Source organism: Balaenoptera musculus, chromosome 5, assembly GCF_009873245.2.
Source record: "Balaenoptera musculus isolate JJ_BM4_2016_0621 chromosome 5, mBalMus1.pri.v3, whole genome shotgun sequence".
Classification (NCBI taxonomy): Eukaryota; Metazoa; Chordata; class Mammalia; order Artiodactyla; family Balaenopteridae; genus Balaenoptera; species Balaenoptera musculus.
Window position 1 is genome coordinate 42952365 of NC_045789.1, and position 17546 is coordinate 42969910.

A 17546-nucleotide genomic window follows, 5' to 3' on the forward strand; every position below is an offset into this window, starting at 1 on the left:
CATGTGACATCCGATGGATCTAGGCTTGAACACATCCCCATCACTTGCTAACTCAGGGTGGAGATTATTTAACGACTCTGAGCCTTAGCTTTCTCTACTTTAAAGTGGAGATTAGTATTACCTACTTCACAGAATTGTTACAAGAATATGTATGAATACTCAAAAATGTTAACTATTATATATAATAATATACAATAACATTAGAGAAATATATAATACTATATATTATAACATAAAATATTGTATAATAGCATATAATAATATTGTATTATCTATAATAACATTATATATAATGTTTTAGTTTCCCCTCAGTGTATACTGAATCACTTCCTTACTGGTAATGCCTGAGCAATTACAAAGCAGTCATTTTTGGTTCCTCTCCACCTCGTGCTGCTGATCTTGGTGTTTCAAGTTCCGCAGACCTCCTCTTCCCTTGTGCCCCACAAATTCCTGCTTATCTTAATGGTAGTTTGCTTCCCACAGGTGGTCCTGGCTGCTCTGGTAATCTTCCCTCAAGTCTGTGGAATTTTCACATGACTCTTCTTCAAAGGGTGAGTGCTAGACACAGGGGTCCCTGGTGAAGTGAAAATTTTTTGCTTATGTTTTAACCCTAAGCGTTGGCTACTTTTCTGCACAGGTGCTAGGCATCACTGGGTAATCCCATTGCTTTACAGCAGAGCTGTTTTTTGTTTCTACCTTCTTTAAACAATATCTCTAAACTGTTCTGAGAGTACTGGCTAAGCCCAGAGAAGTGTTGCAAGGATTAGCTAATTGATTATTTTAAATGCTTTGAAACTGGCAGAGTTTAGTGAGAAGGATAGGCTAAATAATTTTTGCAGGCTTGATGGGAGTACAAAGTGTACCAAACGGCCCTTCCAATTTGCTTTGGTATGTAGTAGAACTTGCTTATTGTATAACATGTCCCATTAAAATGAGTTATATATGTTACTGCATTTAAAACATGACTTGCGGAAATGCTTTAAAACAAAGAGAGGTGTTTGGAGGATATACAAAGCTTTTGTCAAATGGAGTTGCAGGTACTGAAACCACTCGGGATTTTCTGACTCAAGGGAAGTCCTATGAAGCACGATTCATAACATTTGTTTTCTCAGGGCCTGCTGTGTGTCGGGGTTGCATTGGTCACCATGGTTCCCAGCCTCCAAGGCCTATAGACTAGAAGAGGAGACAGATATACAGACAGTGAAAACCCTTTGATAGTATGTCAGAGAGGCTAAGATGGATGAATATACAAGGTACAGAGTGACGAAATCAGGGGGTAATTATCTGAACCTGGGGGAAATCAGGGACGATTCATAAAGGAAGAGAGGCTTTAAAGGGTAAGAGAAGTCTGTCGCATAATAAAGGGGTGAAGGACATTTCAGAGGGAAGAGCATATGAAAAGGCTCTCCTTCTCTCTCTCTCTCTGTTTCATTCAAACATCTTTAAGAGTCTCTACTTCCTCTATATCTAGCTCTATCTTATTCTTTGCACATAGTAGATATTCAATTAATACTTATAAATGTATAGAATGAGTGGTAGGATTATAGATAGTGATTTCAATTTTATTCATTAGGTTTTTCTTTACTTTCTAAATTTTCTGTAACAAACTTGTCTTTATTTTGTAATCGGAATTTTCTAAAATATTAAGGGAATGGTTATCAGAGTCGGTGGCTACCTTGGAGTTGGAGATGAATGTAGTCAAAGAGGTCAGTGAACTCTGGGCCATGAGGACAGTTGTTCACGTGGTGAGGCAAAGGCTTGAGACTGTGGGAGGCATCACTGGAAATGAAGCTGGAATGATAGTTTAGGAACTTTGGACTTTGTGTGGTAGACCACGAGAAACCATTGAAATTATTAGTCAGGAGGTCTGTGTTAAGGATTCTCTGGCAATACAGTAGAGCATGAACAGCTGGCTGCAGGAGAGGCTGGAGGGGAAGGACCAATTGTGACACCTTTATAATCCAGGTGGAGAAGTGCTGAAAGTTTGGGTAGTTGGAGAGAAGATAATGAGTTTGATTTTAGACAGGATGCATTTGTAGTGTCCGTGGGACAGTCTGTAGGAAGGCCGGTGGGGAGGAATCAGCGCCTAAAACATGACTGACATCAGAGACCTTGGAGAATTGGAGGCAAGGAGGCTCTGGAAAGCCCATGAGGCAGTGAGGACCATGGACAGCATGGTCACAAAGGCAAGAGAAAAACAAAAGAAAATGGTGCTGTCGAAATCATGAGAGAAGAAAAGGGAGAGGTGGTTCAGAAATGAGCAAATTATCTAGTCAGGAAGTATATTATTTTTCTTTCTCCAGACATTCCTCTTCCTCCCTGCCTTCAGGTTTCTGCTCAAAAGACATCTCTTCAGAGATGCTTTCCCAGACCACCTACGTAAAGCAGCACCCTTCGTCACTCCATGCTACCTTCCCTGAGCACTGTTTCAAAATGTAGGCTTTATTATTATTCAGGTATAGTGAGGATCAGGAGGTGATTGCCATTGAAAAGGTATAATAGTTTGTTACTCACAGTTTCTGAGGAGGGTATATGCCACGCTATGCAGGGCCACATGGGGGAAGCACCAGGGCCAGTCAGGAGGCAGAGGGAGGGTAGAAACATAGGCTAGAGATTTACTGTGGTTTCCATGGTAAGGAACAGGTGAGGCAGGAGGCAGGATAAGCAGACTTAAGATTGGCTAGTTTGAATAATTTTGGTGGGCCCTTGGGTGTAAGGGCCATGCCTTGTTGTCTGGTACCTGCCCCTGGGTGATTAGTGATCAGAAGCTAGTGACCTGAGTGAAGTGGTTGGGGTATGGGCTTGGATTGGTTGGTTTGCATATGAAAGACTTGCTGGAAAGGTGAGTTGTTTACTATCTCTAGGAACTGGCTAGCCCTTGGAGGGGTGATGAAAACATCAGAATAAAAGGCACGCTTAATAGGAGCACCACTTGACATTATACTGCATGTTTATTTGTTTGCAAAGCAGTGCCAGGGCTGAGACTGTGGTGCAGTGAATGAGGCATTCACCTTGGGCACAAAGTGTAAGGGGGTGGGTGCCAAAGAACTCAGTAATCAAGTTCAATGTATGTTGATTTAAAAAAAAATCAAAATGAACACAAAAATATACATGATGAACAAAATACCAAAATTGTAAATAAAGACAGGACCAGTCACAGTCTGTGCTGAAACAAAAGGAAGAATCAGTAATATGGATCCTGTCTTTTTGATTTTTAAAACTGTTACATTAAAATTATCCAGCCTTAAAAAGGAAGGCAATTCTGACACATGCAACAACATGGATGAACCTTGAGGCTAAGTCACAAAAAGACAGATAACTGTATGATTCCACTTACATGAAATACTTAGAGCAGTCAAAATCATAGAGACAGAAAGTAGAATGGTGGCTGCCAGGGGTTGGGGGAGAGCGGATTGGGGAGTTAGTGTTTAATGGGTATAGAGCTTTAGCTTGGGAAGTTGAAAAGAGTTCTGGAGATGGATGCTGGTGATGGTTGTACAGCATTATGAACGTTATTTGATGCCACTGAACTGTACACTTAAACGTGGTTAAGATGGCTGATTTTATGTTATGTGTATTTTACCATGGTAAAATAAATGTGAAAAAAACACTATTGCATTAAAATAGTGCTTATCTTGATTACTTGTTGGCACTCCTTTACATTTTGCACTGGCCCCCCCTCATCTTGAGCCTGGGGAGCACGGTGGGAGGAGCTGGGTGTAGGGAGGAAGGTGGTGGGGGATCAGGAACTGAGGTTTGGCCGTCCTCCTTCAGAGGAAGTGAGCCTTTTCCACTTATCATTGTTTGGAACCGTTTAGTTTGAAGGAGAAGAGGAACTGTATCAGTTAAGAATGTGTTTGGCTGCAAATAACAGAATACTATGGCTTAAGCAAATAATGGCTTATTTTTCTCACACTCCAAAATATCTGGAGGTGACCACTGCTGGGGTTGGTTCCGTGACAAGGTGGTTGGAGCCAATGTCTCTCTGTTTGTTTGTTTTGGGGGAAGGAGCGGCACCATATGCACCTGTCCTTTCCATCAAAGAAGCTCAAACCTTTTTGGAAACACACCTCCTAATAACTTCTTCTTAAGCTTCATTGTTTAGTCCTGAGTCAAATGGTACCCTGTCCCCCAGCTGCAAAGGAGGCTGAGAAAGCACGGTACAGGATTGTCAAGATTGACCAGGACCGATCCTGATCCACTGCGTATGTCTGGGCAGAGTGCCCTTTGAACAAGATTGGAATTGTTAGCAAGGAAGCAAGAAGGGAGGGAACTCCCCGGCGGTCCAGTGGTTAGGACTCTGCGCTCTCACTGCCGAGGGCCCGGGCTCAGTCCCTGGTTGGGGAACTAAGGTCCCACAAGGCACACGCGGTGCGACCAAAAGAACCCAACAACAACAAAAAGCCAAAAACCAAACAAACAAAAAAAGGAAGCAAGAAGGGAAATGGACATTGTGAAGGTAATTAACCATGTCTGCTACAGGGTCCTTGACTGTTGACTTCCTTCCATAGAAACGATGATACTGGTACCTTGGCATATTTGTATATTTTTCCTCTTGCAAGAGGAGTAAGCATTTTCTTCACTGTACTGTGTGGCATCTAGCAAATTGGTTTTTATGGGCTTAAAACCCTGAACTATTTAAGGGGTAACCCTATGGTACTGCTGTGGGACAGGTCCACCTCTCTAGCCTTGAGAAGTGATTAACATGGAAAGCATGAAAAACATGGCCCATTTTCTTTTTAGATGACTTAGAATTGGCTTAGTGTCTAATCATTTACTCCCGCCAGGCCTTCTGTCTTGTGTCCTGACCTCATCGTTGGAGACAGATGACTTTGCCGCACTGGCGAGCCGGGGAAGTGGATCATTACATTTTTCTTTTTAACTACACGCTGAATAAGCAACCTGCTATTTATTGATTTGGAAAACTTTCTATCTAGGATTTAAGATCCAGTCGAATAGGATGGAGATGTCTGAGGTTCTTACAAGACTTCATTAAAAAAAAAAAGATTATACAGATTCCATGGTCTAGATGTCCCAAGGTCAAACTCATATCCGGCTACTTCCCAAATATTTTTATGTGGAAGAAATAAAAACTGGAAGAAAGAAAGAGATGGGCAAAACATCCTGAAGAAGTAACTTGTCAGCTGAGATGCGGGCAGGGAGAGCAAAACCCAAACCCCGGGTGGCTATGGCAGGAGGAGTCCACACCGATGATGGGCAAGTGCCATGGGCCTCCCCATCAGTGCCGACTTGCCACGTGCCTCTTCACCCTTTTTTCCTCTGCTTCTCTGAGCCACAGTGAATTCAGAACCTCCATTCCTGGCTCCCATGATTACCTTCACTGGTAGGTTTGCAGGGGAGGCTCTTCATTTTATGCACATAGAGCACAGCTGTAGGTTGTACCATGTTTTACTACAAATCCTTAAAGTTAGGTGGGTCCTAAAGAAGGAACTGAGTCTAGAACTTCTTGCCTTCTCCTTTGAAAGATCCGCCCAGAAATGGATGGTGTCTCCATCCAAATAAAGAGACTTTGGCAGGGCTTTTTCTAACTACATTCATTGCAAACTACATTTAAAAGCCCTGATAAATATATAATTGCACATGGTAGTTTTCTAGGCAATGTACCAAGAAAGAGTTCCAGACCTGTCTTCTGGATACTTAAAATCGAAGAAGAAGTATAAAGTGTAGAATAATTGATGGGAGTGACTGTTTTAGTTCTTGTCTACAATGCACAGACATTATTATTATTAATTGCTGATATTTTCAAGAGTGTGAAATGGAACAACTCTCTCACCAGTTCTGCAGTGACAGTCTCAGAATGCCTTGCTTCTTGCTCAGAACCTTTCCTTTGCTTGCATTGACACTCAACTTAAGAAATCAACCAATCCAAAGATGCACCTGCTTTTGATATCCTAAGAACTCTAAGACCAACCTATACGCTATAAAAAAATGGACATTCACTTTCCCTAATGAAACACTATTTCAGAATTTGTGTGGTGCTCTCTTTTGCTTCAGTAATTCAATAAAACTCAAAATAATACTTAAAAATAAAACTCAAAATTAAAGTTTGCTTACATTCTCATAAGGGCTTTCTCATGTAGATAAAATAAATGCACCTTTTGAGGGTCTGGAGGAAGGTTGTGGGTGAGAGTGAAGTTCACATGCAGTCTGGATCTGCTGACCAGACTTTTGAATGTCCGGGTCTTTTCTGATCACAGCACCTACTTCCCCAGGTTCTCTGTGGCATCCCCAGGGGAGCTTCTTCCAGAATCATTTCAGTATATTTTAATAATTCTTGGCATAAATATCTGTTGGATAATCAAAGGGCTGAGCATCAAGGTTCTCTGAGCTTACAGAGGACTCAACATTTCTGAAGACCATCTCTGGAGATATTCAAGACTCCCCAGATTTACGAACACCTCTGTAACGTATTATTCCCCCACAAAATGGGTATTCTTTCCACTGGCTGGAGCAGTCACTGAAATAGTTTCAGGATACCCCTCCCCCCATTTTCATATACTGCATATTGTGGACTCTTTCAGGTCCTAGATCCAAGTTCATTGCTAAATTTAACATTCTATCCTTTAATGTATCCAAAATTCCCCTGGAAACTCATTCCAATTCCTCTAAGGAATCCCCAGGGAATTTCAAATTATGCTCCAAGTGGTAGGTATCTTTCATTCATCTTGCAGCATTTACTCTGATGCTACAAGATGGTACCTTGTCCATCCTATGTCAGCTACGCTGGCCACTGTGACAGTGTTCCTTTTGCTGCATGTCCTGAGAGTGGCTCCTATGTGGCTGATGTCAACTGAAGGCACTGCCAAAGCTAGTGCCTGTGTTGCTGATGCCAGCCAATACCTGTTCCCAGGATGCCTGGATGCCAATGCCCGATGGTGGGGCCCTGCAATCTGTACCAGGGGTGCTGGCTCCCAGGCCACAGAGCTGCCTGTGCCCACACCGAGTGCCTTGTCTCAGAGATTATAACTGTGTTGTTTTTCTTCTCACCAGGCACCCTTCCTTCCTTAACTAAGCTGAAGTACAAAATAACTCAAGATAGAAGAAGAGTCAGAAACCTTTGTAGGATAACAATATACAAGAGAAATGTTAGGAAGAGGTCAGTTTTGGCAATGTGAAAGGTCTGGTAGTCTTTATAATTGTTGGTATATTATAATTGTAGTATACCAAACTTGGGGAGTTTATTGCTTCTTCAGTTTTAAGGAGTAATTGTATTCTATACTGTGGCTAAATTCTAAAGCCAGGATGTAAAAAAAAAAAAAAGGAAAGTAGACAAAGTAGTCTTGAAATCCCCTTCAACTGCTCATAGACTAAAAGTATCCATGGCCATATTTACATGCCACAGTGAAGAGTGACAGGCCATCTTTTGATGAATCTAACACAGCTGGTTTTCCACTGGCATTGAAACAAACCATTTTTTCTTTGACTGACTGCTAAACGTACTTGACTTGGGTATAGGAGCCATGTTGTATCAGAAATGCAGATCTCTAGGTATCACAGTATTGTGGAATCCAGTAAGATGTTTTAATGCCTATGGGAGGCATTAAAAACCAAAGGCAACTAAGGGAAAAATGTGATGTATCCACTCTTTTCACAGCATAAGATTAATAAATTAACATTTATTGAAGACTTATGCGGTTGGGCACTCTTTTAAGCACTTTACATGTATTAACTCATTTAATTCTTACAACAATCCCAGAAAGTGTTTGTTGTTATTATATCCGTTTTTTGGAAAAGCAAGACTGAAGCACAAGGAGGTCAAGTGACTTGCACAGTTAAAAAGCGGCAGAACTGGAATCTGAGCTCAGGCAGCCTGGCTCTAGCGCTCTTGCTCTCACTTGCTTTGCTCTATACTTTTAACCACGACTGCACTACTTAAATGACTTTTTCTCTCCTTCTTTTCACTTTGGATGGAGTGGAATTTACCAATTTAGTGTTTTTAATGATGTGACTCGGTTGTGCTTTCTTGCTGTAGCAAAAATTCAAAGTATACTGAAAGGCATAAAATATACAAAAGGGTGATGTCCCATGTTCTCATCCTTAGATAGAACAAATGTTAATGGCTTGTGAATTTTCCCCCAGGATTTCTTTTATGCACGCACTTGCACACATATTTTGTTTTTGTTTGACTGTACTTTACTCAATTTCCTCTTTCACTCATCAGCGTCATAAGACCCCTTGCTGTCAGAATACAGAATTTCACCTCTTCCTTTTATTTTTCATTTTATTTTATTTTAAAAAATTAATTTATTTGGCTGCGTCGGGTCTTAGTTGCGGCATGTGGGGTCTTTCGTTGTGGTGCCTGGGCTCTCTAGTTGTGGCGTGCAGGCTCTAGAGTGCATGGGCTCAGTAGTTGTGGCACGCAGGCTTAGTTGCCCCATGGCACGTGGGATCTTAGTTCGAACCCACATCCCCTGCATTGGAAGGCAGATTCTTAACCACTGGACCACCAGGGAAGTCCCACCACCTCTTCCTTTTAAACAGCTGTTTTAGTAAGTACATATTATTCCACTGCATTAATAAACCATAATTTACCTTTGCATATTCCCTTACTGATGGATAGTCAGGTTAAAAATTTTTTTCCCAAGTTTTTACTGTTATAAACTCTGTGGCAAACATGCTCATTTGTTCTCCTAGTATTTTGCAGATTTATTTTTTAGTTTTAGATCTTTAATCCACATGGAATTTATTTTGTGCTGGAGGTGAGGTGGGGATTACAGCGATTTCTTGACTTTCCTCATTCAAATGATTCCTCACCTGAAGAGATTCAGTCTCCAGGCACCTGAGTAAACACGTTGCATCTGGTATAGAAATACACTGAAAATTGTAATAAGGAGAATCTCTATGGTGGAAAATAGTAGGTAGTGTGTATTGCGGAGAGGAAGCTGAAACAGCAGGCTCTACCAATACGGACTAGAGATGAGAGCTAGGCTTTCAGGTTGGAATGCTGCATTTTAATTAGCAATATTATTCCCAAATGTTTAGCTCCAACAGTGTGGGGATTAGAGACCCCTGCTTGCTTACCATAATTCAGAACCTGCACATCAGAGTGCCTAATTAGATCTTCTCACTTTTGAAAGGTCAACCAATAAAATTGTCGTGTTGTGTCATTCAAGGTCTAGAAGTTACTCTGCTATAAGCTTGATGGGTTTTTTTTTAAAGTTAAAAATTGCCTGTTCATGTCTAGGGTCTGTAAGTGAGCTTTGCTGGCCTAAGATTTTGGCAGGCCATCATGCAAAGGATCTCTGAAATCTTTCTGCCACTTAGAACAATTCGTGTCCTTTGTATTTTTTTCTTTATCACTTTGGACACTGCTAGAGAGAGCCTCCGTATCTTAAACCGTTTCGTAGATTTTCCTGCTCACAAGGAAAACAGCATTCAGTTCAGTCTTTGTTTTGGGTCTTGGGCTCTGTAATTGAATATTACTTTCAATTAATTTCCATGGGAAAAAAATCCCTAAATAAGCTGTGCTCTTCTGGACATATTATCATCATACAGAAATGAATGGAGCTAGATTTTCTCAATTTTAATTACTTGGTTATAAGCTAAGGAAGTTAGGGAGCTGTCTTAGTTCTTTTAAGCCACTAGGATCTTTTTCTTTTTAATTTTAATTTCATATTGGAGTATAGCTGATTAACAATGTTGTGTTAGTTTCAGGTGTACAGCAAAGTGATTCAGTTATCCATATACATGTATCTATTCTTTTTCAAATTCTTTTCCCATTTAGGTTATTACAGAATATTGAGCAGAATTCCCTGTGTTCTCCAGTAGGTCGTTGTTGCTTATCTATATTAAATTTAAAATAGAAGCCACTAGGATGTTAATTAGGATTCTGTATGAGGTGACAAGTTCAGAGGAAGAAACCGTGAATTATGGGCAGCCCTTCCTTATGACAGTTGCTGTTGTCTCGCTTGGCTTACCCTGCCCCAGTAGAGCGGCTGCCTCCTGGGGTTCATCAGACCTCACACCAGCTATCTCCCTGCTCAGAGCTGCGGGGCTTTTAGCCTAAGGATCTGAGATTAGGAGGAGGGGGTGGGGTAAATGATCATTACTCCTATTTCAGTTACATTAAGGATGAAATTGGCTTTTGTGGGCGTATAAAGAAAATCTTATCGCTACTAATAATGATATTTTCCAAAGTGTGGTTGCATCAGAAACAACTGGGTGTTTCATCAAAATGCCGCTTGTTGGAGTGCTTCCCAGAATCGGAATCTCTGGTGGTAGAGCTCTGGAGTCTATTTTTAACAAGCCTCCTATGCTATTCATTTGTGCATTAAAGTTTGAGAACATTTGATTTATAACATTACTTCTATGGGAAAAATGGACTCTTGCTTCCAGCCAGTCGGCTTCAAAGTGTACCTTTGGAATTTAGTGTGTGGGTACGTTGGGGCTTGCCTGTGTGTGAAATCAGTGGTCTGGATGACAGTCACATTTTAAAGGTGTAAAGCTAACAACCGGTGAGCAGATTATGGCTCTGGGTATTCAGGTTAATTAAGTTCTAAGGTATGGAGCTGAGGAATTAAAGCACACAGTGGATATTCAGATAGAAGGTGAAGCTGCAAAAATAGTTTAAACATCTGTACTCAGATGTCAGCTGATTACTCTGACACTTGAGCTTCAGATAAGATGGCTTAAACCCTTTTCTACATCCCTTGGAGTGTCCAGTACTCTTTCCAAGATTTCTGCAAATCCTGGAGGACTTACCTTCCCAGGATTACTTCTGGGGGATCCTTTTTTTTCTACTCTGCATCTTATGATGGGCCTTTATCTCTGTCCGGTATAGAAGGCCCCTTCTTTTTGATTCCTCCAGCAACAAAGAGCTGTTTCATTAATCAGAATATTCACAGAGGTTGGAGGAATCACTCTGCCACAGGGTAGGAGTCATTCTGCCACATCACAGATTACGACTTAACAGTCGTGTATTAAACATCCTTGTCCTTTTTTTTTTTAATACAGCAGGTTTTTATTAGTCATCAATTTTATACAAATCAGTGTATACATGTCAATCCCAATCTCCCAATTCATCACACCACCATCCCCACCCCCCCACCCCGCGGCTTTCCCTGCTTGGTGTCCATACATTTGTTCTCTACATCTGTGTCTCTATTTCTGCCTTGCTAACCGGTTCATCTGTACCATTTTTCTAGATTCCACATATATGTGTTAATATACGATATTTGTTTTTCTCTTCTGACTCACTTCACTCTGTATGACCATGTCTAGGTCCATCCACGGCTCTACAAATGACCCAATTTTGTTCCTTTTTATGGCTGAGTAATATTCCATTGTATATATGTACCACATCTTCTTTATCCATTCGTCTGTCGATGGGCATTTAGGTTGCTTCCATGTCCTGGCTATTGTAAATAGTGCTGCGATGAACATTGGCGTATGTGACTCTTTTTGAATTATGGTTCTCTCTGGGTATATGCCCAGTAGTGGGATTGCTGGGTCACATGATAGTTCTATCTTTAGTTTTTTAAGGAACCTCCATACTGTTCTCCATAGTGGCTGTATCCATTGACATTCCCACCAACAGTGCAAGAGGGTTCCTTTTTCTCCACACCCTCTCCAGCATTTGTTTGAACATCCTTGTCCTTGAAGGTATCTTTGGCTACACCCTCACAGGGGTGTGTCTTACTGGCCCAGCCACTTCATGCCATATCTGGCCTCTCTCCATCTTGCTGACTCCTCTGTCTCCTTTGCCTTGGCTACCTTTCCCGGCTTGCTCTCCCAACTCCAAATTCTTCTCATTCTTTTATTCAGAAAATGTCGACCCTCTCATGCCCCTCACACCCAAACTCATCCCCAGTACCACCTTTGCATATCCAACACCAGCCAAGGCGCTTGACTGAGCAAAAGGGCCATCCAGTCTTTTCTTTGACAGAATCCATCCTCCTTAGAGTACAGTTTGGGGATTAAACAGAATTTTCCTAAGATCTATTATGTATTTCTTCCGTGGAAAAATTAATTCTGTCTAGGTTCTCCTGAATGCTCAAGAGCTGAGAAAGAATCTTTTCTCTCTACATCATTAAAGAATCCTTTTTGTTGGGAGAATCTCATCTGGAAAAAGTTAAGCAGGATTTTTATAAGGTTTTAACAGGCAGGTGCACATCAGTGCGCTCCCATTAGTTAACCTCATCAGTCTTTACAGCGCTTCTGCTGACATGTTTGGGACTAGAGCATCTCTATTTGTAACCAAATAAATGCAAGCAGAATTATTTCCCACTTGCCAGCAAAAAGAGTGCTACTGACCCCAGGTGAGTGACATCTGCAAGGCCACTCAGGGCATTCTGTGTCATAAATCATATCTTGAGAATAAAGCAACAGAGTTAAATTGTTTTCAGAAGGGTTTGCTTTCTTGCTCTCTTATCTTTTGTATATCTGAGAGCCTTCTGCTTTGCTTGAAATGGAAAGTCATTTCCCAGACGAGAGATCATTTTATTTAGTGCTCTTATTTTCTTGGTAAGTATTCTGAATTTTTTCCTATTAATTTCTATATTTATGCACAGTTGTTCTCAATTGGTGAGAAAATTATGATCTCATAATATCTTTTCCTTGTACTTGCTGAATGATTAGCCTCATTTGCTGTGTGAGTTCCACTTCACGGTTGTGAAATGATGACTCTCCCTGACTCTGGCTAAGCATGTCGGCTTGATGGCTTTGACCTTTTCCACGAAAACAAGGGAGATGAAAAGATGTGACATGTGTGTAAATTGTCACTCAAGTGGGGTTATTTTGGCTAACGGCTCGGAATACATGCTTTGCTAAACTCCCAGAAGGCACCAGTGGAATGTTTTGTTTAGAGTTTTCTAAGACATTTGACAGTCTTGTTATTTTTAAGCAATGAGAAAAAATCCTGATTGGTCATTAAATACAAACAATAAATTTATATCCTGAATCAGAAGCTGTGTGAATAAATGCATTACAGATTCCCAGGAAAAACCCTGTTCTCAAGTGGTGCAGTTAAGTTGGCTTCATCTGCAGTGTGATGGATATTACTTCCACTGCACTTAATTGGGATAACTGACAAATTTAGATTCAGAACATTTCAATGACTCCAAGGGATGTATAAATATCTCACCAAATTCATTTAAATGCTATTCTGGATTTGGTCAGGGGTCTCACTGTAGTAATTTGCAGGTGTGACCGATATTAACTTATAAATTTCCCATGAATGGTCCTTTGTTGATTTCAGGCTTCCACCCTGTTCGGTAATGATGGCTCAGCAAGCATATTTTACCTTCCTTCTCTGCAGGCCCTTTATTGCTTTGAGATGTGCCTGGGTGTGTGTGTATGTGTGTATGTGTGTGTGGGCATACACACGTTTTTAATAGTAATGCATGAGGCAGTATTTCCCACTAGAGCATATTCATATGAGCTTGTGGAGCTGTTTCTTACTTGACATATTTCTCTCCATTTGTCTGTGCTTTTAGTTAAGGGGACTCAAACGATGTTTGACTGGATAAAGAATGACAAAACAATACCAATAGTAGAAGTATACACATGCTCTAACGATCTGTACATATCACACTTGACTAATGATCCTATGGTATGATTTTTAGTAATCACCAACAGGGTAGGTTTGAAGGTCAGCATAATAACCCTAACGTGTTGCTGTAATGGAGCCGATAAATTTACATATGGGTGGAAATGATTAATTTTTTAAATTCTTTTTCTTTTTCATGACTGAAAATGAGATTCTCATTCCCTGACATTAGAGCATAATCTTTCTATCATTTGCTCTTTTTTTCTATCACTAGAATTTTAAACTATATTGTATATGGTTGAATTTAGTTTTTGACTTATATTTCAGAGACTTGGAAAAATGAACTGTTACAAATATGTAAGATTATTTAAGGCAGAACTGCTTGACTTGTCTTATTAGTAATCACTGTCCTCAGCTAGTATCTCTCTGTTTAAATGAAGATCTTTAGGGTATTTCTTAGTACTTCAGTTAGATTTGAACCAGTTTTTTCATGAATTCATTCAAAATATATTTATTTATAACCAACTTAATTTTTTCAGATTTATTGATGTATTATTGACAAGTAAAAATTATACACACTTAGGTTGTGCAATATTTTTTTTTTTTGAAGTAGAAAAGAATAGCTTTATTGCTTTGCCAGGCAAAGGGGGCTACAGTGGGCTAATGCCCTCAAAACTGTGTGTCCCTACCTAGAGGGGGTAGTGAGGAGTTTTATAGTAATGGTTCAAGCAGGGTGTGATCAGCTCATGGACATTCTTCTGATCGGTTGGTGGTGAGGTAAGTGGGAGCATTATCAATCTTCTGGTTCCAACCTGTCTGGGGTCTACATGCTTGTGGGCAGCACACAGTTAACTTCTCCCACCTGGTGGGGGTTTCGGTATCTGCAAAACAGCTGAAAGATATTGTTATGTGTATCCCTTGAGGGGGAGCCAGAACCCTGCCCGAAGGCTGCACTATTGTTTTTTGTCTGTTCCTCCCTTATCTCTGCATCGCATCCACTCCCCTCACTTCCCTAATTAACAACTGTTTGAAATTGCCCATTGGAACTCAGGGAAGGTCGTGGAGGCTGAATGAATCCTGTTTCCTCTAATCAACAAATGCGGGACACAGAAAGGCTTTTGGAACTCCACAGGGTCCGGCTCAGTTTCAGCTCTATTTGGTAACACTTTGTTAAGTATTTTTGTGTCTGTATTCATCATGGACATTGGATTTTAGTTTCTTTTTTTTATTGTCTTTTTCTAGCTTTGGTATGAGGCTAATACTATACTCATAAAATGAATTGGGAAGTGTTTCCTTGTCTTGCATTATTCTGGAAGAAGTTGTGTGGAATTCTTGTTACTTCTCCTTTAAATATTTGTGGAACCGTCTGGGCCTGGAGATTCATTTTTTGGAAGTTTTTCAAATTATGAACTCAAATTTCTTAATGATTCTAGGACTATTCACATATTGACGTATTCTGCATAAGGTATGATGGTTTGTGCTTTTTTTCTGAGGTATTGGTTCATTTCACCTAAGTTGTCAAATGTATGTATAGAGTTGTTTGTAGTTTTGCCTTATTATCTTTTTGAGGTCTGCAGAACCTGTAGTAATATATCCAGTTACATTCCTGATCCTGGTAATTCAGTCTTCTCTCTTTTTTTTCTTTGTAAGTCTTGCTAGAGGTTTGTCAATTTTACTGATTTTTGAAAAAAACCTGAAATCTTTTATCATTGATTTTCTCTACTGTCTTTCTGTTTTCAATTTTATTTATTTCTGCTATTATCTTTATTATCTCCTTTCTTCTACTTACTTGGAGTTTATTTTGCTCTTTATTTTCTAAGTTCTTTTTTTTTTTTTTTATGTAACAATCTCTAATGGCTACACTTTATTAAGGGTATTATCTCATTTAATTTTAACTCACTTTAAGCTGCGGAAACTTCTCCGAGAGGTTAAATAACTTAACCAAGGTCACTCTGTTAGTTCACAGTTCAGCCAGATCTGCCTGGTTTCAAATCTATGCTCTTAATTGTTCAGGTCTTGGGATCTTAGGAATCTGGGGGCTTCTTGTATGATTAGTGGTCAATGCTAAATTGCTAACATTAATCTTAAGTGGTGTAAATAACAAAATATACCTTGTAAGATATATACGATGGTTAGTCTATAGGTCTACCTGTGAGATTTTTTTTTTTTACACACACACTGTGTTTTATTTTTACAAGAGATAAATAGACTGACACCAAGCATCGTAAATGGATGACCACAACAAAAGCAACAATGATTGCAATTACCAAACACGAAACACACTCATACTATGTCATAATATTGACACTCAGTCCAGTAATCCTCCACTGTAACAGCTCCTTTACTTTGCAGTGAAAATTGATTTGTATATTCTTTGCCTCTGAGTCCTTGTGGGATTTTTTTTTTTAAAATTCAAACAGAAAGTCACAAAAATTATAATCATCCTCATCAGTTCACTCAGCTCCATGTAATTAATTTTTTTTTTCATCTTGATCTTTTGTTAGCACTTTTATGAGTTCATCAGTTTTTCATTAGAGTTATGAAAATTCTTATTCATTCAGTTCAGCAGTACAGTTACCAGAAACCTGTACTTGTCAGAGTCTTTTCCATGAATTCCTTGAAGATGAAACCCTTTTATAGGAACATATTTGCAAAAGCATCAGAGTACACCCAGAACTGTCTGTAAATGACAAAAGACTTAAAAATGACCACAGTTAAAGATTTTATGAAAGTTCATAATAGTACAATTGACAAGGAAATTTAGTTATTTCTGAGATATACATTTTAAAGTAATAACTAGAATTATGACTTATAACATTATACCAGAACATATAAGATTTTTAGAAATTTCACGTAATGTCTGAAACATTTATATTAACATATTTCCATACAGATAACCCAATGAAAGTTTAATATTAGTTGTTTTGTTTGTTTGTTTTTTTATACTGCAGGTTCTTATTAGTCATCACTTTTATACACATCAGTGTATACATGTCAATCCCAATCGCCCAATTCAGCACACCACCATCCCCACCTCACCGCAGTTTTCCCCCCTTGGTGTCCATATGTCTGTTCTCTACATCTGTGTCTCAACTTCTGCCCTGTGCAATATTTTTTAATGGTGTACAATGTAATTTAATATACATATATTTTGTGAAATGATTACCACAATCAAGTTAATGAACACGTCTGTCGCTCCACATACTTATCATTTTTTTAAAAAGATTTGAGCCATTCTGGTGGTAAAACAAATTAGCAGAAGAGGTATTTGTATGGCCCTGTACGTATGGATATATCTTTTGTTAATAATGAAGAAGACAGACATTTCTAACATTTACTATCATTGAGGAGGCTTAAGATGAGCATAAAACCTATCTTAATGAGATGAGCCCTAAGATAAGGATAAAACTTCTAATAATAATAATAATGGCCATTATGTAGCAACAGTGGTTAATACTGAGAACTTATATATATGACAGTCGATGTTCTAAGTGTTTTATGTGTGTATGAACTTATTTAGTGTTCTCAAGAATCCTATGAGGCAGATATTTATTATCCTAATATTAAAAAGAAGAAACCAAAGGACAGAGAGGTAAATTAACTTATCTGAGTTCACACAGCCAGGAAGCCACAGAACTGAGGTTTGAACTTTGGTAGAATTGCCAGATTCAGGGGAAACACACACACACACACAAACACACACACACACACACCCCAACACAAAGCGCCATCAATACTTGCCTCCTTTTCTGCAATACTTGGGACATACTTAAACTAAAAAGTTATTCATTATTTATCTGAAATTCAAATTTAAATGAATGCCCTGTATTTTATCTGGCAAATCTAAACCTAAATCGTCTAGCTTTAGAGACTATGTTTTTAACCTTTATGCTAAGTCTGCCTAAAACCCAAGCTTAACTGATCAGTGTTGACTTGCAGGTCTCAGGTCAATTCCTTTTTTTTTTTTCCTTTTTAAACATCTTTATTGGACTATACTTGCTTTACAATGCTGTGTTAGTTTCTGAGTTATAACAAAGTG